Source organism: Garra rufa, unplaced genomic scaffold, assembly GCF_049309525.1.
Source record: "Garra rufa unplaced genomic scaffold, GarRuf1.0 hap1_unplaced_002, whole genome shotgun sequence".
NCBI lineage: Eukaryota > Metazoa > Chordata > Actinopteri > Cypriniformes > Cyprinidae > Garra > Garra rufa.
The window spans coordinates 6506594-6525856 of NW_027394277.1; the positions used below are offsets into that span (position 1 = coordinate 6506594).

General features: G+C 49.6%; 25 non-coding genes across 25 annotated transcripts in view; all 25 read left to right on the forward strand.

The window, feature by feature from the left end:
• Positions 1-67: 67 nt before the first annotated feature.
• Positions 68-149, forward strand: trnal-uag (transfer RNA leucine (anticodon UAG)). The gene has a single exon. It is a non-coding gene; the product is annotated as a tRNA-Leu (tRNA).
• A 153-nt stretch (positions 150-302) lies between these two features.
• trnal-aag (transfer RNA leucine (anticodon AAG)) lies at positions 303-384 on the forward strand. The gene has a single exon. It is a non-coding gene; the product is annotated as a tRNA-Leu (tRNA).
• A 1301-nt stretch (positions 385-1685) lies between these two features.
• On the forward strand, positions 1686-1767 carry trnal-uag (transfer RNA leucine (anticodon UAG)). The gene has a single exon. It is a non-coding gene; the product is annotated as a tRNA-Leu (tRNA).
• A 153-nt stretch (positions 1768-1920) lies between these two features.
• trnal-aag (transfer RNA leucine (anticodon AAG)) lies at positions 1921-2002 on the forward strand. The gene has a single exon. It is a non-coding gene; the product is annotated as a tRNA-Leu (tRNA).
• Positions 2003-3307: 1305 nt separating this feature from the next.
• On the forward strand, positions 3308-3389 carry trnal-uag (transfer RNA leucine (anticodon UAG)). Its single transcript has one exon. It is a non-coding gene; the product is annotated as a tRNA-Leu (tRNA).
• A 153-nt stretch (positions 3390-3542) lies between these two features.
• Positions 3543-3624, forward strand: trnal-aag (transfer RNA leucine (anticodon AAG)). Its single transcript has one exon. It is a non-coding gene; the product is annotated as a tRNA-Leu (tRNA).
• Positions 3625-4925: 1301 nt separating this feature from the next.
• trnal-uag (transfer RNA leucine (anticodon UAG)) lies at positions 4926-5007 on the forward strand. Its single transcript has one exon. It is a non-coding gene; the product is annotated as a tRNA-Leu (tRNA).
• A 153-nt stretch (positions 5008-5160) lies between these two features.
• On the forward strand, positions 5161-5242 carry trnal-aag (transfer RNA leucine (anticodon AAG)). Its single transcript has one exon. It is a non-coding gene; the product is annotated as a tRNA-Leu (tRNA).
• Positions 5243-6542: 1300 nt separating this feature from the next.
• Positions 6543-6624, forward strand: trnal-uag (transfer RNA leucine (anticodon UAG)). Its single transcript has one exon. It is a non-coding gene; the product is annotated as a tRNA-Leu (tRNA).
• A 153-nt stretch (positions 6625-6777) lies between these two features.
• On the forward strand, positions 6778-6859 carry trnal-aag (transfer RNA leucine (anticodon AAG)). Its single transcript has one exon. It is a non-coding gene; the product is annotated as a tRNA-Leu (tRNA).
• Positions 6860-8165: 1306 nt separating this feature from the next.
• Positions 8166-8247, forward strand: trnal-uag (transfer RNA leucine (anticodon UAG)). The gene has a single exon. It is a non-coding gene; the product is annotated as a tRNA-Leu (tRNA).
• A 153-nt stretch (positions 8248-8400) lies between these two features.
• Positions 8401-8482, forward strand: trnal-aag (transfer RNA leucine (anticodon AAG)). Its single transcript has one exon. It is a non-coding gene; the product is annotated as a tRNA-Leu (tRNA).
• Positions 8483-9784: 1302 nt separating this feature from the next.
• trnal-uag (transfer RNA leucine (anticodon UAG)) lies at positions 9785-9866 on the forward strand. Its single transcript has one exon. It is a non-coding gene; the product is annotated as a tRNA-Leu (tRNA).
• A 153-nt stretch (positions 9867-10019) lies between these two features.
• On the forward strand, positions 10020-10101 carry trnal-aag (transfer RNA leucine (anticodon AAG)). Its single transcript has one exon. It is a non-coding gene; the product is annotated as a tRNA-Leu (tRNA).
• A 1308-nt stretch (positions 10102-11409) lies between these two features.
• On the forward strand, positions 11410-11491 carry trnal-uag (transfer RNA leucine (anticodon UAG)). The gene has a single exon. It is a non-coding gene; the product is annotated as a tRNA-Leu (tRNA).
• A 153-nt stretch (positions 11492-11644) lies between these two features.
• On the forward strand, positions 11645-11726 carry trnal-aag (transfer RNA leucine (anticodon AAG)). Its single transcript has one exon. It is a non-coding gene; the product is annotated as a tRNA-Leu (tRNA).
• Positions 11727-13027: 1301 nt separating this feature from the next.
• Positions 13028-13109, forward strand: trnal-uag (transfer RNA leucine (anticodon UAG)). The gene has a single exon. It is a non-coding gene; the product is annotated as a tRNA-Leu (tRNA).
• A 153-nt stretch (positions 13110-13262) lies between these two features.
• On the forward strand, positions 13263-13344 carry trnal-aag (transfer RNA leucine (anticodon AAG)). The gene has a single exon. It is a non-coding gene; the product is annotated as a tRNA-Leu (tRNA).
• A 1300-nt stretch (positions 13345-14644) lies between these two features.
• trnal-uag (transfer RNA leucine (anticodon UAG)) lies at positions 14645-14726 on the forward strand. The gene has a single exon. It is a non-coding gene; the product is annotated as a tRNA-Leu (tRNA).
• A 145-nt stretch (positions 14727-14871) lies between these two features.
• trnal-aag (transfer RNA leucine (anticodon AAG)) lies at positions 14872-14953 on the forward strand. Its single transcript has one exon. It is a non-coding gene; the product is annotated as a tRNA-Leu (tRNA).
• Positions 14954-16256: 1303 nt separating this feature from the next.
• On the forward strand, positions 16257-16338 carry trnal-uag (transfer RNA leucine (anticodon UAG)). Its single transcript has one exon. It is a non-coding gene; the product is annotated as a tRNA-Leu (tRNA).
• Positions 16339-16491: 153 nt separating this feature from the next.
• On the forward strand, positions 16492-16573 carry trnal-aag (transfer RNA leucine (anticodon AAG)). Its single transcript has one exon. It is a non-coding gene; the product is annotated as a tRNA-Leu (tRNA).
• A 1302-nt stretch (positions 16574-17875) lies between these two features.
• Positions 17876-17957, forward strand: trnal-uag (transfer RNA leucine (anticodon UAG)). The gene has a single exon. It is a non-coding gene; the product is annotated as a tRNA-Leu (tRNA).
• Positions 17958-18110: 153 nt separating this feature from the next.
• Positions 18111-18192, forward strand: trnal-aag (transfer RNA leucine (anticodon AAG)). The gene has a single exon. It is a non-coding gene; the product is annotated as a tRNA-Leu (tRNA).
• Positions 18193-19238: 1046 nt separating this feature from the next.
• trnal-uag (transfer RNA leucine (anticodon UAG)) overlaps positions 19239-19263 on the forward strand; it is an 82-nt gene continuing 57 nt past the window's right edge. Inside the window, exon 1 of the tRNA in view lies at positions 19239-19263. This exon is cut by the window's right edge and continues 57 nt beyond it. This is a non-coding gene — a tRNA (tRNA-Leu).

A 19263-nucleotide genomic window follows, 5' to 3' on the forward strand; every position in this document is an offset into this window, starting at 1 on the left:
GACGTTCTCTCTATCATTGGGGTGGGGGAAGAGGGCAGAAAAGGGCCCACGAAGATGTACATTCCAGGGTAGCGTGGCCGAGTGGTCTAAGGCGCTGGATTTAGGCTCCAGTCTCTTCGGGGGCGTGGGTTCGAATCCCATCGCTGCCAGCAGCCATTGTAATCAAGGCAGGGAGGCCCTCTAACCCGCTTGGGAGCGGGCTTGTTTTACGCAAACAGGATTAGACTGCAGCCGTTCCGCAGAGTCGGTATTAGGGAGGCCGTTTGACCTGTCGTAAAGACCCGTGGAACACAACATGACGAGGTAGCGTGGCCGAGCGGTCTAAGGCGCTGGATTAAGGCTCCAGTCTCTTCGGGGGCGTGGGTTCAAATCCCACCGCTGCCAGGGAAGTCTTTTGGAAAGCTCCTGAGGCTGCGAAGCGACTGGAGAGGTGACGCTGCATGCTCATCCAAACTTAGGCGCTTTCGCATTCTTTGCCATTTAGCAAAGTCAGTGCTGGAAGCTTGTCCCAGCCTCTGCTCCATTCCAACAGAGGGACATCAATAATTTACAATCATAGGAGAGGTGCAATAAATAACAAACAAACAATTCAACGAATTTGAAAATTATATTAATGAAAAACAATGAGTAGTTTACAAGAATGGAGACAGCCAATGTCACTCATGGAAAGTTTTGGGTGAAATAACAGCTGCCTGATCATTTTGATTTTAAATGCAACACAGCTGGCTATCGTTTTCACATAAGCCCCAAAGGCCTTGATTAACGGATTCAGGTGTGCTTGATCAGAGATGGACCTCCACTCCACAGGAAGGGGGCCACCAGAAGTAGGACTGCATACCCCTGTATAAAGGATGCCTTTACGGCGGCGAATTACAAGGCATCAGCTTGTGGCGAAGCACAACCCAAATACGGCAACGATGATCCCTACACCGCTGTTCTGCTCTCCAGAGCAAATACAGACCGGTGAAACTCTCGATAAATGACCGATCAACAACAGACATCTTGTAAAAAGATGGCCGCCAATGGGGTTCGAAACTTTTTGAAACTTTCGCCTCTGACGCACATGACTCGCGTAAATTTTCGCTTCAAACTTTTGTTTTTATGCGCGTCGATTTCGCTCTTGACGGGCGAATGAACACAAAGTGGTCACGCGTATAAATAGAAGCGGCGGGCGCGAATTTAGATGTGTGTTTGCGTTTGGTGTGAACGTAGCATAAGGCGCTGGATTAAGGCTCCAGTCTCTCTGGGGGCGTGGGTTTGAATCCCACTGCTGAAAAAGACAGAGTTTCGGAAGGCTATTGTGCGTACGCAAAAAAAAAAGAAAAACGTTCTTTGCCCACATTCCAGAGGCTTTGCAAAGAAGGTCTGGCATCCGACGTTCTCTCTATCTTTGGGGTGGGGGAAGAGGGCAGAAAAGGGCCCAGGAAGGCGCACGTTCTAGGGTAGCGTGGCCGACTGGTCTGAGGCATTTGATTTAGGCTCCAGTCTCTTCATGGGCGTGGGTTCAAATCCCACCACTGCCAAGACAGAGTTTTGGAAGGCTATTGTGCGTACGCAAAAAAAAAAAAAACGTTCTTTGCCCTCATTCCAGAGGCTTAGCAAAGAAGGTCCGGCAGCCGACGTTCTCTCTATCATTGGGGTGGGGGAAGAGGGCAGAAAAGGGCCCACGAAGATGTACATTCCAGGGTAGCGTGGCCGAGTGGTCTAAGGCGCTGGATTTAGGCTCCAGTCTCTTCGGGGGCGTGGGTTCGAATCCCATCGCTGCCAGCAGCCATTGTAATCAAGGCAGGGAGGCCCTCTAACCCGCTTGGGAGCAGGCTTGTTTTACGCAAACAGGATTAGACTGCAGCCGTTCCGCAGAGTCGGTATTAGGGAGGCCGTTTGACCTGTCGTAAAGACCCGTGGAACACAACATGACGAGGTAGCGTGGCCGAGCGGTCTAAGGCGCTGGATTAAGGCTCCAGTCTCTTCGGGGGCGTGGGTTCAAATCCCACCGCTGCCAGGGAAGTCTTTTGGAAAGCTCCTGAGGCTGCGAAGCGACTGGAGAGGTGACGCTGCATGCTCATCCAAACTTAGCCGCTTTCGCATTCTTTGCCATTTAGCAAAGTCAGTGCTGGAAGCTTGTCCCAGCCTCTGCTCCATTTCAACAGAGGGACATCAATAATTTACAATCATAGGAGAGGTACAATAAATAACAAACAAACAATTCAACGAATTTGAAAATTATATTAATGAAAAACAATGAGTAGTTTACAAGAATGGAGACAGCCAATGTCACTCATGGAAAGTTTTGGGTGAAATAACAGCTGCCTGATCATTTTGATTTTAAATGCAACACAGCTGGCTATCGTTTTCACATGAGCCCCAAAGGCCTTGATTAACGGATTCAGGTGTGCTTGATCAGAGATGGACCTCCACTCCACAGGAAGGGGGCCACCAGAAGTAGAACTGCATACCCCTGTATAAAGGATGCCTTTACGGCGGCGAATTACAAGGCATCAGCTTGTGGCGAAGCGCAACCCAAATACGGCAACGATGATCCCTACACCGCTGTTCTGCTCTCCAGAGCAAATACAGACCGGTGACACTCTCGATAAATGACCGATCAACAACAGACATCTTGTAAAAAGATGGCCGCCAATGGGGTTCGAAACTTTTTGAAACTTTCGCCTCTGACGCACGTGACTCGCGTAAATTTTCGCTTCAAACTTTTGTTTTTATGCGCGTCGATTTCGCTCTTGACGGGCGAATGAACACAAAGTGGTCACGCTTATAAATAGAAGCGGCGGGCGCGAATTTAGATGTGTGTTTGCGTTTGGTGTGAACGTAGCATAAGGCGCTGGATTAAGGCTCCAGTCTCTTTGGGGGCGTGGGTTTGAATCCCACTGCTGCCAAGACAGAGTTTCGGAAGGCTATTGTGCGTACGCAAAAAAAAAAAAAAAAAACGTTCTTTGCCCACATTCCAGAGGCTTTGCAAAGAAGGTCCGGCATCCGACGTTCTCTCTATCTTTGGGGTGGGGGAAGAGGGCAGAAAAGGGCCCACGAAGGCGCACGTTATAGGGTAGCGTGGCCGACTGGTCTGAGGCATTTGATTTAGGCTCCAGTCTCTTCATGGGCGTGGGTTCAAATCCCACCACTGCCAAGACAGAGTTTTGGAAGGCTATTGTGCGTACGCAAAAAAAAAAAAAAAAACGTTCTTTGCCCTCATTCCAGAGGCTTAGCAAAGAAGGTCCGGCAGCCGACGTTCTCTCTATCATTGGGGTGGGGGAAGAGGGCAGAAAAGGGCCCACGAAGATGTACATTCCAGGGTAGCGTGGCCGAGTGGTCTAAGTCGCTGGATTTAGGCTCCAGTCTCTTCGGGGGCGTGGGTTCGAATCCCATCGCTGCCAGCAGCCATTGTAATCAAAGCAGGGAGGCCCTCTAACCCGCTTGGGAGCGGGCTTGTTTTACGCAAACAGGATTAGACTGCAGCCGTTCCGCAGAGTCCGTATTAGGGAGGCCGTTTGACCTGTCGTAAAGACCCGTGGAACACAACATGACGAGGTAGCGTGGCCGAGCGGTCTAAGGCGCTGGATTAAGGCTCCAGTCTCTTCGGGGGAGTGGGTTCAAATCCCACCGCTGCCAGGGAAGTCTTTTGGAAAGCTCCTGAGGCTGCGAAGCGACTGGAGAGGTGACGCTGCATGCTCATCCAAACTTAGGCGCTTTCGCATTCTTTGCCATTTAGCAAAGTCAGTGCTGGAAGCTTGTCCCAGCCTCTGCTCCATTCCAACAGAGGGACATCAATAATTTACAATCATAGGAGAGGTGCAATAAATAACAAACAAACAATTCAACGAATTTGAAAATTATATTAATGAAAAACAATGAGTAGTTTACAAGAATGGAGACAGCCAATGTCACTCATGGAAAGTTTTGGGTGAAATAACAGCTGCCTGATCATTTTGATTTTAAATGCAACACAGCTGGCTATCGTTTTCACATAAGCCCCAAAGGCCTTGATTAACGGATTCAGGTGTGCTTGATCAGAGATGGACCTCCACTCCACAGGAAGGGGGCCACCAGAAGTAGGACTGCATACCCCTGTATAAAGGATGCCTTTACGGCGGCGAATTACAAGGCATCAGCTTGTGGCGAAGCACAACCCAAATACGGCAACGATGATCCCTACACCGCTGTTCTGCTCTCCAGAGCAAATACAGACCGGTGAAACTCTCGATAAATGACCGATCAACAACAGACATCTTGTAAAAAGATGGCCGCCAATGGGGTTCGAAACTTTTTGAAACTTTCGCCTCTGACGCACATGACTCGCGTAAATTTTCGCTTCAAACTTTTGTTTTTATGCGCGTCGATTTCGCTCTTGACGGGCGAATGAACACAAAGTGGTCACGCGTATAAATAGAAGCGGCGGGCGCGAATTTAGATGTGTGTTTGCGTTTGGTGTGAACGTAGCATAAGGCGCTGGATTAAGGCTCCAGTCTCTCTGGGGGCGTGGGTTTGAATCCCACTGCTGAAAAAGACAGAGTTTCGGAAGGCTATTGTGCGTACGCAAAAAAAAAAGAAAAACGTTCTTTGCCCACATTCCAGAGGCTTTGCAAAGAAGGTCTGGCATCCGACGTTCTCTCTATCTTTGGGGTGGGGGAAGAGGGCAGAAAAGGGCCCAGGAAGGCGCACGTTCTAGGGTAGCGTGGCCGACTGGTCTGAGGCATTTGATTTAGGCTCCAGTCTCTTCATGGGCGTGGGTTCAAATCCCACCACTGCCAAGACAGAGTTTTGGAAGGCTATTGTGCGTACGCAAAAAAAAAAAAAACGTTCTTTGCCCTCATTCCAGAGGCTTAGCAAAGAAGGTCCGGCAGCCGACGTTCTCTCTATCATTGGGGTGGGGGAAGAGGGCAGAAAAGGGCCCACGAAGATGTACATTCCAGGGTAGCGTGGCCGAGTGGTCTAAGGCGCTGGATTTAGGCTCCAGTCTCTTCGGGGGCGTGGGTTCGAATCCCATCGCTGCCAGCAGCCATTTTAACCAAGGCAGGGAGGCCCTCTAACCCGCTTGGGAGCGGGCTTGTTTTACGCAAACAGGATTAGACTGCAGCCGTTCCGCAGAGTCCGTATTAGGGAGGCCGTTTGACCTGTCGTAAAGACCCGTGGAACACAACATGACGAGGTAGCGTGGCCGAGCGGTCTAAGGCGCTGGATTAAGGCTCCAGTCTCTTCGGGGGAGTGGGTTCAAATCCCACCGCTGCCAGGGAACTCTTTTGGAAAGCTCCTGAGGCTGCGAAGCGACTGGAGAGGTGACGCTGCATGCTCATCCAAACTTAGCCGCTTTCGCATTCTTTGCCATTTAGCAAAGTCAGTGCTGGAAGCTTGTCCCAGCCTCTGCTCCATTCCAACAGAGGGACATCAATAAATTACAATCACAGGAGAGGTGCAATAAATAACAAACAAACAATTCAACGAATTTGAAAATTATATTAATGAAAAACAATGAGTAGTTTACAAGAATGGAGACAGCCAATGTCACTCATGGAAAGTTTTGGGTGAAATAACAGCTGCCTGATCATTTTGATTTTAAATGCAACACAGCTGGCTATCGTTTTCACATAAGCCCCAAAGGCCTTGATTAACGGATTCAGGTGTGCTTGATCAGAGATGGACCTCCACTCCACAGGAAGGGGGCCACCAGAAGTAGGACTGCATACCCCTGTATAAAGGATGCCTTTACGGCGGCGAATTACAAGGCATCAGCTTGTGGCGAAGCGCAACCCAAATACGGCAACGATGATCCCTACACCGCTGTTCTGCTCTCCAGAGCAAATACAGACCGGTGACACTCTCGATAAATGACCGATCAACAACAGACATCTTGTAAAAAGATGGCCGCCAATGGGGTTCGAAACTTTTTGAAACTTTCGCCTCTGACGCACATGACTCGCGTAAATTTTCGCTTCAAACTTTTGTTTTTATGCGCGTCGATTTCGCTCTTGACGGGCGAATGAACACAAAGTGGTCACGCGTATAAATAGAAGCGGCGGGCGCGAATTTAGATGTGTGTTTGCGTTTGGTGTGAACGTAGCATAAGGCGCTGGATTAAGGCTCCAGTCTCTCTGGGGGCGTGGGTTTGAATCCCACTGCTGAAAAAGACAGAGTTTCGGAAGGCTATTGTGCGTACGCAAAAAAAAAAGAAAAACGTTCTTTGCCCACATTCCAGAGGCTTTGCAAAGAAGGTCTGGCATCCGACGTTCTCTCTATCTTTGGGGTGGGGGAAGAGGGCAGAAAAGGGCCCAGGAAGGCGCACCTTCTAGGGTAGCGTGGCCGACTGGTCTGAGGCATTTGATTTAGGCTCCAGTCTCTTCATGGGCGTGGGTTCAAATCCCACCACTGCCAAGACAGAGTTTTGGAAGGCTATTGTGCGTACGCAAAAAAAAAAAAACGTTCTTTGCCCTCATTCCAGAGGCTTAGCAAAGAAGGTCCGGCAGCCGACGTTCTCTCTATCATTGGGGTGGGGGAAGAGGGCAGAAAAGGGCCCACGAAGATGTACATTCCAGGGTAGCGTGGCCGAGTGGTCTAAGGCGATGTATTTAGGCTCCAGTCTCTTGGGGGGTGTGGGTTCGAATCCCATCGCTGCCAGCAGCCATTGTAATCAAGGCAGGGAGGCCCTCTAACCCGCTTGGGAGCGGGCTTGTTTTACGCAAACAGGATTAGACTGCAGCCGTTCCGCAGAGTCGGTATTAGGGAGGCCGTTTGACCTGTCGTAAAGACCCGTGGAACACAACATGACGAGGTAGCGTGGCCGAGCGGTCTAAGGCGCTGGATTAAGGCTCCAGTCTCTTCGGGGGCGTGGGTTCAAATCCCACCGCTGCCAGGGAAGTCTTTTGGAAAGCTCCTGAGGCTGCGAAGCGACTGGAGAGGTGACGCTGCATGCTCATCCAAACTTAGCCGCTTTCGCATTCTTTGCCATTTAGCAAAGTCAGTGCTGGAAGCTTGTCCCAGCCTCTGCTCCATTTCAACAGAGGGACATCAATAATTTACAATCATAGGAGAGGTGCAATAAATAACAAACAAACAATTCAACGAATTTGAAAATTATATTAATGAAAAACAATGAGTAGTTTACAAGAATGGAGACAGCCAATGTCACTCATGGAAAGTTTTGGGTGAAATAACAGCTGCCTGATCATTTTGATTTTAAATGCAACACAGCTGGCTATCGTTTTCACATAAGCCCCAAAGGCCTTGATTAACGGATTCAGGTGTGCTTGATCAGAGATGGACCTCCACTCCACAGGAAGGGGGCCACCAGAAGTAGAACTGCATACCCCTGTATCAAGGATGCCTTTACGGCGGCGAATTACAAGGCATCAGCTTGTGGCGAAGCGCAACCCAAATACGGCAACGATGATCCCTACACCGCTGTTCTACTCTCCAGAGCAAATACAGACCGGTGACACTCTCGATAAATGACCGATCAACAACAGACATCTTGTAAAAAGATGGCCGCCAATGGGGTTCGAAACTTTTTGAAACTTTCGCCTCTGACGCACGTGACTCGCGTAAATTTTCGCTTCAAACTTTTGTTTTTATGCGCGTCGATTTCGCTCTTGACGGGCGAATGAACACAAAGTGGTCACGCTTATAAATAGAAGCGGCGGGCGCGAATTTAGATGTGTGTTTGCGTTTGGTGTGAACGTAGCATAAGGCGCTGGATTAAGGCTCCAGTCTCTTTGGGGGCGTGGGTTTGAATCCCACTGCTGCCAAGACAGTGTTTCGGAAGGCTATTGTGCGTACGCAAAAAAAAAAAAAAAAAAACGTTCTTTGCCCACATTCCAGAGGCTTTGCAAAGAAGGTCCGGCATCCGACGTTCTCTCTATCTTTGGGGTGGGGGAAGAGGGCAGAAAAGGGCCCACGAAGGCGCACGTTATAGGGTAGCGTGGCCGACTGGTCTGAGGCATTTGATTTAGGCTCCAGTCTCTTCATGGGCGTGGGTTCAAATCCCACCACTGCCAAGACAGAGTTTTGGAAGGCTATTGTGCGTACGCAAAAAAAAAAAAAAAAACGTTCTTTGCCCTCATTCCAGAGGCTTAGCAAAGAAGGTCCGGCAGCCGACGTTCTCTCTATCATTGGGGTGGGGGAAGAGGGCAGAAAAGGGCCCACGAAGATGTACATTCCAGGGTAGCGTGGCCGAGTGGTCTAAGGCGCTGGATTTAGGCTCCAGTCTCTTCGGGGGCGTGGGTTCGAATCCCATCGCTGCCAGCAGCCATTGTAATCAAGGCAGGGAGGCCCTCTAACCCGCTTGGGAGCGGGCTTGTTTTACGCAAACAGGATTAGACTGCAGCCGTTCCGCAGAGTCGGTATTAGGGAGGCCGTTTGACCTGTCGTAAAGACCCGTGGAACACAACATGACGAGGTAGCGTGGCCGAGCGGTCTAAGGCGCTGGATTAAGGCTCCAGTCTCTTCGGGGGCGTGGGTTCAAATCCCACCGCTGCCAGGGAAGTCTTTTGGAAAGCTCCTGAGGCTGCGAAGCGACTGGAGAGGTGACGCTGCATGCTCATCCAAACTTAGGCGCTTTCGCATTCTTTGCCATTTAGCAAAGTCAGTGCTGGAAGCTTGTCCCAGCCTCTGCTCCATTCCAACAGAGGGACATCAATAATTTACAATCATAGGAGAGGTGCAATAAATAACAAACAAACAATTCAACGAATTTGAAAATTATATTAATGAAAAACAATGAGTAGTTTACAAGAATGGAGACAGCCAATGTCACTCATGGAAAGTTTTGGGTGAAATAACAGCTGCCTGATCATTTTGATTTTAAATGCAACACAGCTGGCTATCGTTTTCACATAAGCCCCAAAGGCCTTGATTAACGGATTCAGGTGTGCTTGATCAGAGATGGACCTCCACTCCACAGGAAGGGGGCCACCAGAAGTAGGACTGCATACCCCTGTATAAAGGATGCCTTTACGGCGGCGAATTACAAGGCATCAGCTTGTGGCGAAGCACAACCCAAATACGGCAACGATGATCCCTACACCGCTGTTCTGCTCTCCAGAGCAAATACAGACCGGTGAAACTCTCGATAAATGACCGATCAACAACAGACATCTTGTAAAAAGATGGCCGCCAATGGGGTTCGAAACTTTTTGAAACTTTCGCCTCTGACGCACATGACTCGCGTAAATTTTCGCTTCAAACTTTTGTTTTTATGCGCGTCGATTTCGCTCTTGACGGGCGAATGAACACAAAGTGGTCACGCGTATAAATAGAAGCGGCGGGCGCGAATTTAGATGTGTGTTTGCGTTTGGTGTGAACGTAGCATAAGGCGCTGGATTAAGGCTCCAGTCTCTCTGGGGGCGTGGGTTTGAATCCCACTGCTGAAAAAGACAGAGTTTCGGAAGGCTATTGTGCGTACGCAAAAAAAAAAGAAAAACGTTCTTTGCCCACATTCCAGAGGCTTTGCAAAGAAGGTCTGGCATCCGACGTTCTCTCTATCTTTGGGGTGGGGGAAGAGGGCAGAAAAGGGCCCAGGAAGGCGCACGTTCTAGGGTAGCGTGGCCGACTGGTCTGAGGCATTTGATTTAGGCTCCAGTCTCTTCATGGGCGTGGGTTCAAATCCCACCACTGCCAAGACAGAGTTTTGGAAGGCTATTGTGCGTACGCAAAAAAAAAAAAAAACGTTCTTTGCCCTCATTCCAGAGGCTTAGCAAAGAAGGTCCGGCAGCCGACGTTCTCTCTATCATTGGGGTGGGGGAAGAGGGCAGAAAAGGGCCCACGAAGATGTACATTCCAGGGTAGCGTGGCCGAGTGGTCTAAGGCGCTGGATTTAGGCTCCAGTCTCTTCGGGGGCGTGGGTTCGAATCCCATCGCTGCCAGCAGCCATTGTAATCAAGGCAGGGAGGCCCTCTAACCCGCTTGGGAGCAGGCTTGTTTTACGCAAACAGGATTAGACTGCAGCCGTTCCGCAGAGTCGGTATTAGGGAGGCCGTTTGACCTGTCGTAAAGACCCGTGGAACACAACATGACGAGGTAGCGTGGCCGAGCGGTCTAAGGCGCTGGATTAAGGCTCCAGTCTCTTCGGGGGCGTGGGTTCAAATCCCACCGCTGCCAGGGAAGTCTTTTGGAAAGCTCCTGAGGCTGCGAAGCGACTGGAGAGGTGACGCTGCATGCTCATCCAAACTTAGCCGCTTTCGCATTCTTTGCCATTTAGCAAAGTCAGTGCTGGAAGCTTGTCCCAGCCTCTGCTCCATTTCAACAGAGGGACATCAATAATTTACAATCATAGGAGAGGTACAATAAATAACAAACAAACAATTCAACGAATTTGAAAATTATATTAATGAAAAACAATGAGTAGTTTACAAGAATGGAGACAGCCAATGTCACTCATGGAAAGTTTTGGGTGAAATAACAGCTGCCTGATCATTTTGATTTTAAATGCAACACAGCTGGCTATCGTTTTCACATGAGCCCCAAAGGCCTTGATTAACGGATTCAGGTGTGCTTGATCAGAGATGGACCTCCACTCCACAGGAAGGGGGCCACCAGAAGTAGAACTGCATACCCCTGTATAAAGGATGCCTTTACGGCGGCGAATTACAAGGCATCAGCTTGTGGCGAAGCGCAACCCAAATACGGCAACGATGATCCCTACACCGCTGTTCTGCTCTCCAGAGCAAATACAGACCGGTGACACTCTCGATAAATGACCGATCAACAACAGACATCTTGTAAAAAGATGGCCGCCAATGGGGTTCGAAACTTTTTGAAACTTTCGCCTCTGACGCACGTGACTCGCGTAAATTTTCGCTTCAAACTTTTGTTTTTATGCGCGTCGATTTCGCTCTTGACGGGCGAATGAACACAAAGTGGTCACGCTTATAAATAGAAGCGGCGGGCGCGAATTTAGATGTGTGTTTGCGTTTGGTGTGAACGTAGCATAAGGCGCTGGATTAAGGCTCCAGTCTCTTTGGGGGCGTGGGTTTGAATCCCACTGCTGCCAAGACAGAGTTTCGGAAGGCTATTGTGCGTACGCAAAAAAAAAAAAAAAAAACGTTCTTTGCCCACATTCCAGAGGCTTTGCAAAGAAGGTCCGGCATCCGACGTTCTCTCTATCTTTGGGGTGGGGGAAGAGGGCAGAAAAGGGCCCACGAAGGCGCACGTTATAGGGTAGCGTGGCCGACTGGTCTGAGGCATTTGATTTAGGCTCCAGTCTCTTCATGGGCGTGGGTTCAAATCCCACCACTGCCAAGACAGAGTTTTGGAAGGCTATTGTGCGTACGCAAAAAAAAAAAAAAAAAAAACGTTCTTTGCCCTCATTCCAGAGGCTTAGCAAAGAAGGTCCGGCAGCCGACGTTCTCTCTATCATTGGGGTGGGGGAAGAGGGCAGAAAAGGGCCCACGAAGATGTACATTCCAGGGTAGCGTGGCCGAGTGGTCTAAGTCGCTGGATTTAGGCTCCAGTCTCTTCGGGGGCGTGGGTTCGAATCCCATCGCTGCCAGCAGCCATTGTAATCAAAGCAGGGAGGCCCTCTAACCCGCTTGGGAGCGGGCTTGTTTTACGCAAACAGGATTAGACTGCAGCCGTTCCGCAGAGTCCGTATTAGGGAGGCCGTTTGACCTGTCGTAAAGACCCGTGGAACACAACATGACGAGGTAGCGTGGCCGAGCGGTCTAAGGCGCTGGATTAAGGCTCCAGTCTCTTCGGGGGAGTGGGTTCAAATCCCACCGCTGCCAGGGAAGTCTTTTGGAAAGCTCCTGAGGCTGCGAAGCGACTGGAGAGGTGACGCTGCATGCTCATCCAAACTTAGGCGCTTTCGCATTCTTTGCCATTTAGCAAAGTCAGTGCTGGAAGCTTGTCCCAGCCTCTGCTCCATTCCAACAGAGGGACATCAATAATTTACAATCATAGGAGAGGTGCAATAAATAACAAACAAACAATTCAACGAATTTGAAAATTATATTAATGAAAAACAATGAGTAGTTTACAAGAATGGAGACAGCCAATGTCACTCATGGAAAGTTTTGGGTGAAATAACAGCTGCCTGATCATTTTGATTTTAAATGCAACACAGCTGGCTATCGTTTTCACATAAGCCCCAAAGGCCTTGATTAACGGATTCAGGTGTGCTTGATCAGAGATGGACCTCCACTCCACAGGAAGGGGGCCACCAGAAGTAGGACTGCATACCCCTGTATAAAGGATGCCTTTACGGCGGCGAATTACAAGGCATCAGCTTGTGGCGAAGCACAACCCAAATACGGCAACGATGATCCCTACACCGCTGTTCTGCTCTCCAGAGCAAATACAGACCGGTGAAACTCTCGATAAATGACCGATCAACAACAGACATCTTGTAAAAAGATGGCCGCCAATGGGGTTCGAAACTTTTTGAAACTTTCGCCTCTGACGCACATGACTCGCGTAAATTTTCGCTTCAAACTTTTGTTTTTATGCGCGTCGATTTCGCTCTTGACGGGCGAATGAACACAAAGTGGTCACGCGTATAAATAGAAGCGGCGGGCGCGAATTTAGATGTGTGTTTGCGTTTGGTGTGAACGTAGCATAAGGCGCTGGATTAAGGCTCCAGTCTCTCTGGGGGCGTGGGTTTGAATCCCACTGCTGAAAAAGACAGAGTTTCGGAAGGCTATTGTGCGTACGCAAAAAAAAAAGAAAAACGTTCTTTGCCCACATTCCAGAGGCTTTGCAAAGAAGGTCTGGCATCCGACGTTCTCTCTATCTTTGGGGTGGGGGAAGAGGGCAGAAAAGGGCCCAGGAAGGCGCACGTTCTAGGGTAGCGTGGCCGACTGGTCTGAGGCATTTGATTTAGGCTCCAGTCTCTTCATGGGCGTGGGTTCAAATCCCACCACTGCCAAGACAGAGTTTTGGAAGGCTATTGTGCGTACGCAAAAAAAAAAAAAACGTTCTTTGCCCTCATTCCAGAGGCTTAGCAAAGAAGGTCCGGCAGCCGACGTTCTCTCTATCATTGGGGTGGGGGAAGAGGGCAGAAAAGGGCCCACGAAGATGTACATTCCAGGGTAGCGTGGCCGAGTGGTCTAAGGCGCTGGATTTAGGCTCCAGTCTCTTCGGGGGCGTGGGTTCGAATCCCATCGCTGCCAGCAGCCATTTTAACCAAGGCAGGGAGGCCCTCTAACCCGCTTGGGAGCGGGCTTGTTTTACGCAAACAGGATTAGACTGCAGCCGTTCCGCAGAGTCCGTATTAGGGAGGCCGTTTGACCTGTCGTAAAGACCCGTGGAACACAACATGACGAGGTAGCGTGGCCGAGCGGTCTAAGGCGCTGGATTAAGGCTCCAGTCTCTTCGGGGGAGTGGGTTCAAATCCCACCGCTGCCAGGGAACTCTTTTGGAAAGCTCCTGAGGCTGCGAAGCGACTGGAGAGGTGACGCTGCATGCTCATCCAAACTTAGCCGCTTTCGCATTCTTTGCCATTTAGCAAAGTCAGTGCTGGAAGCTTGTCCCAGCCTCTGCTCCATTCCAACAGAGGGACATCAATAAATTACAATCACAGGAGAGGTGCAATAAATAACAAACAAACAATTCAACGAATTTGAAAATTATATTAATGAAAAACAATGAGTAGTTTACAAGAATGGAGACAGCCAATGTCACTCATGGAAAGTTTTGGGTGAAATAACAGCTGCCTGATCATTTTGATTTTAAATGCAACACAGCTGGCTATCGTTTTCACATAAGCCCCAAAGGCCTTGATTAACGGATTCAGGTGTGCTTGATCAGAGATGGACCTCCACTCCACAGGAAGGGGGCCACCAGAAGTAGGACTGCATACCCCTGTATAAAGGATGCCTTTACGGCGGCGAATTACAAGGCATCAGCTTGTGGCGAAGCGCAACCCAAATACGGCAACGATGATCCCTACACCGCTGTTCTGCTCTCCAGAGCAAATACAGACCGGTGACACTCTCGATAAATGACCGATCAACAACAGACATCTTGTAAAAAGATGGCCGCCAATGGGGTTCGAAACTTTTTGAAACTTTCGCCTCTGACGCACATGACTCGCGTAAATTTTCGCTTCAAACTTTTGTTTTTATGCGCGTCGATTTCGCTCTTGACGGGCGAATGAACACAAAGTGGTCACGCGTATAAATAGAAGCGGCGGGCGCGAATTTAGATGTGTGTTTGCGTTTGGTGTGAACGTAGCATAAGGCGCTGGATTAAGGCTCCAGTCTCTCTGGGGGCGTGGGTTTGAATCCCACTGCTGAAAAAGACAGAGTTTCGGAAGGCTATTGTGCGTACGCAAAAAAAAAAGAAAAACGTTCTTTGCCCACATTCCAGAGGCTTTGCAAAGAAGGTCTGGCATCCGACGTTCTCTCTATCTTTGGGGTGGGGGAAGAGGGCAGAAAAGGGCCCAGGAAGGCGCACCTTCTAGGGTAGCGTGGCCGACTGGTCTGAGGCATTTGATTTAGGCTCCAGTCTCTTCATGGGCGTGGGTTCAAATCCCACCACTGCCAAGACAGAGTTTTGGAAGGCTATTGTGCGTACGCAAAAAAAAAAAAACGTTCTTTGCCCTCATTCCAGAGGCTTAGCAAAGAAGGTCCGGCAGCCGACGTTCTCTCTATCATTGGGGTGGGGGAAGAGGGCAGAAAAGGGCCCACGAAGATGTACATTCCAGGGTAGCGTGGCCGAGTGGTCTAAGGCGATGTATTTAGGCTCCAGTCTCTTGGGGGGTGTGGGTTCGAATCCCATCGCTGCCAGCAGCCATTGTAATCAAGGCAGGGAGGCCCGCTTGGGAGCGGGCTTGTTTTACGCAAACAGGATTAGACTGCAGCCGTTCCGCAGAGTCGGTATTAGGGAGGCCGTTTGACCTGTCGTAAAGACCCGTGGAACACAACATGACGAGGTAGCGTGGCCGAGCGGTCTAAGGCGCTGGATTAAGGCTCCAGTCTCTTCGGGGGCGTGGGTTCAAATCCCACCGCTGCCAGGGAAGTCTTTTGGAAAGCTCCTGAGGCTGCGAAGCGACTGGAGAGGTGACGCTGCATGCTCATCCAAACTTAGCCGCTTTCGCATTCTTTGCCATTTAGCAAAGTCAGTGCTGGAAGCTTGTCCCAGCCTCTGCTCCATTTCAACAGAGGGACATCAATAATTTACAATCATAGGAGAGGTGCAATAAATAACAAACAAACAATTCAACGAATTTGAAAATTATATTAATGAAAAACAATGAGTAGTTTACAAGAATGGAGACAGCCAATGTCACTCATGGAAAGTTTTGGGTGAAATAACAGCTGCCTGATCATTTTGATTTTAAATGCAACACAGCTGGCTATCGTTTTCACATAAGCCCCAAAGGCCTTGATTAACGGATTCAGGTGTGCTTGATCAGAGATGGACCTCCACTCCACAGGAAGGGGGCCACCAGAAGTAGAACTGCATACCCCTGTATAAAGGATGCCTTTACGGCGGCGAATTACAAGGCATCAGCTTGTGGCGAAGCGCAACCCAAATACGGCAACGATGATCCCTACACCGCTGTTCTGCTCTCCAGAGCAAATACAGACCGGTGACACTCTCGATAAATGACCGATCAACAACAGACATCTTGTAAAAAGATGGCCGCCAATGGGGTTCGAAACTTTTTGAAACTTTCGCCTCTGACGCACGTGACTCGCGTAAATTTTCGCTTCAAACTTTTGTTTTTATGCGCGTCGATTTCGCTCTTGACGGGCGAATGAACACAAAGTGGTCACGCTTATAAATAGAAGCGGCGGGCGCGAATTTAGATGTGTGTTTGCGTTTGGTGTGAACGTAGCATAAGGCGCTGGATTAAGGCTCCAGTCTCTTTGGGGGCGTGGGTTTGAATCCCACTGCTGCCAAGACAGAGTTTCGGAAGGCTATTGTGCGTACGCAAAAAAAAAAAAAAAAAACGTTCTTTGCCCACATTCCAGAGGCTTTGCAAAGAAGGTCCGGCATCCGACGTTCTCTCTATCTTTGGGGTGGGGGAAGAGGGCAGAAAAGGGCCCACGAAGGCGCACGTTATAGGGTAGCGTGGCCGACTGGTCTGAGGCATTTGATTTAGGCTCCAGTCTCTTCATGGGCGTGGGTTCAAATCCCACCACTGCCAAGACAGAGTTTTGGAAGGCTATTGTGCGTACGCAAAAAAAAAAAAAAAAGTTCTTTGCCCTCATTCCAGAGGCTTAGCAAAGAAGGTCCGGCAGCCGACGTTCTCTCTATCATTGGGGTGGGGGAAGAGGGCAGAAAAGGGCCCACGAAGATGTACATTCCAGGGTAGCGTGGCCGAGTGGTCTAAGGCGCTGGATTTAGGCTCCAGTCTCTTCGGGGGCGTGGGTTCGAATCCCATCGCTGCCAGCAGCCATTGTAATCAAGGCAGGGAGGCCCTCTAACCCGCTTGGGAGCAGGCTTGTTTTACGCAAACAGGATTAGACTGCAGCCGTTCCGCAGAGTCGGTATTAGGGAGGCCGTTTGACCTGTCGTAAAGACCCGTGGAACACAACATGACGAGGTAGCGTGGCCGAGCGGTCTAAGGCGCTGGATTAAGGCTCCAGTCTCTTCGGGGGCGTGGGTTCAAATCCCACCGCTGCCAGGGAAGTCTTTTGGAAAGCTCCTGAGGCTGCGAAGCGACTGGAGAGGTGACGCTGCATGCTCATCCAAACTTAGCCGCTTTCGCATTCTTTGCCATTTAGCAAAGTCAGTGCTGGAAGCTTGTCCCAGCCTCTGCTCCATTTCAACAGAGGGACATCAATAATTTACAATCATAGGAGAGGTGCAATAAATAACAAACAAACAATTCAACGAATTTGAAAATTATATTAATGAAAAACAATGAGTAGTTTACAAGAATGGAGACAGCCAATGTCACTCATGGAAAGTTTTGGGTGAAATAACAGCTGCCTGATCATTTTGATTTTAAATGCAACACAGCTGGCTATCGTTTTCACATGAGCCCCAAAGGCCTTGATTAACGGATTCAGGTGTGCTTGATCAGAGATGGACCTCCACTCCACAGGAAGGGGGCCACCAGAAGTAGAACTGCATACCCCTGTATAAAGGATGCCTTTACGGCGGCGAATTACAAGGCATCAGCTTGTGGCGAAGCGCAACCCAAATACGGCAACGATGATCCCTACACCGCTGTTCTGCTCTCCAGAGCAAATACAGACCGGTGACACTCTCGATAAATGACCGATCAACAACAGACATCTTGTAAAAAGATGGCCGCCAATGGGGTTCGAAACTTTTTGAAACTTTCGCCTCTGACGCACGTGACTCGCGTAAATTTTCGCTTCAAACTTTTGTTTTTATGCGCGTCGATTTCGCTCTTGACGGGCGAATGAACACAAAGTGGTCACGCGTATAAATAGAAGCGGCGGGCGCGAATTTAGATGTGTGTTTGCGTTTGGTGTGAACGTAGCATAAGGCGCTGGATTAAGGCTCCAGTCTCTCTGGGGGCGTGGGTTTGAATCCCACTGCTGAAAAAGACAGAGTTTCGGAAGGCTATTGTGCGTACGCAAAAAAAAAAGAAAAACGTTCTTTGCCCACATTCCAGAGGCTTTGCAAAGAAGGTCTGGCATCCGACGTTCTCTCTATCTTTGGGGTGGGGGAAGAGGGCAGAAAAGGGCCCAGGAAGGCGCACGTTCTAGGGTAGCGTGGCCGACTGGTCTGAGGCATTTGATTTAGGCTCCAGTCTCTTCATGGGCGTGGGTTCAAATCCCACCACTGCCAAGACAGAGTTTTGGAAGGCTATTGTGCGTACGCAAAAAAAAAAAAAAACGTTCTTTGCCCTCATTCCAGAGGCTTAGCAAAGAAGGTCCGGCAGCCGACGTTCTCTCTATCATTGGGGTGGGGGAAGAGGGCAGAAAAGGGCCCACGAAGATGTACATTCCAGGGTAGCGTGGCCGAGTGGTCTAAGGCGCTGGATTTAGGCTCCAGTCTCTTCGGGGGCGTGGGTACGAATCCCATCGCTGCCAGCAGCCATTTTAACCAAGGCAGGGAGGCCCTCTAACCCGCTTGGGAGCGGGCTTGTTTTACGCAAACAGGATTAGACTGCAGCCGTTCCGCAGAGTGGGTATTAGGGAGGCCGTTTGACCTGTCGTAAAGACCCGTGGAACACAACATGACGAGGTAGCGTGGCCGAGCGGTCTAAGGCGCTGGATTAAGGCTCCAGTCTCTTCGGGGGAGTGGGTTCAAATCCCACCGCTGCCAGGGAAGTCTTTTGGAAAGCTCCTGAGGCTGCGAAGCGACTGGAGAGGTGACGCTGCATGCTCATCCAAACTTAGCCGCTTTCGCATTCTTTGCCATTTAGCAAAGTCAGTGCTGGAAGCTTGTCCCAGCCTCTGCTCCATTCCAACAGAGGGACATCAATAATTTACAATCATAGGAGAGGTGCAATAAATAACAAACAAACAATTCAACGAATTTGAAAATTATATTAATGAAAAACAATGAGTAGTTTACAAGAATGGAGACAGCCAATGTCACTCATGGAAAGTTTTGGGTGAAATAACAGCTGCCTGATCATTTTGATTTTAAATGCAACACAGCTGGCTATCGTTTTCACATAAGCCCCAAAGGCCTTGATTAACGGATTCAGGTGTGCTTGATCAGAGATGGACCTCCACTCCACAGGAAGGGGGCCACCAGAAGTAGGACTGCATACCCCTGTATAAAGGATGCCTTTACGGCGGCGAATTACAAGGCATCAGCTTGTGGCGAAGCGCAACCCAAATACGGCAACGATGATCCCTACACCGCTGTTCTGCTCTCCAGAGCAAATACAGACCGGTGACACTCTCGATAAATGACCGATCAACAACAGACATCTTGTAAAAAGATGGCCGCCAACGGGGTTCGAAACTTTTTGAAACTTTCGCCTCTGACGCACGTGACTTGCGTAAATTTTCGCTTCAAACTTTTGTTTTTATGCGCGTCGATTTCGCTCTTGACGGGCGAATGAACACAAAGTGGTCACGCGTATAAATAGGAGCGGTGGGCGCGAATTTAGATGTGTGTTTGCGTTTGGTGTGAACGTAGCATAAGGCGCTGGATTAAGGCTCCAGTCTCTTTGGGTTTGAATCCCACTGCTGCCAAGACAGAATTTTGGAAGGCTATTGTGCATACGCAAGAAAAAAAATTACGTTCTTTGCCCGCACTCCAGAGGCTTTGCAAAGAAGGTCCGGAGGCCGACGTTCTCTCTATCTTTGGGGTGGGGGAAGAGGGCAGAAAAGGGCCCACGAAGATGTACATTCCAGGGTAGCGTGGCCGAGTGGTCTAAGG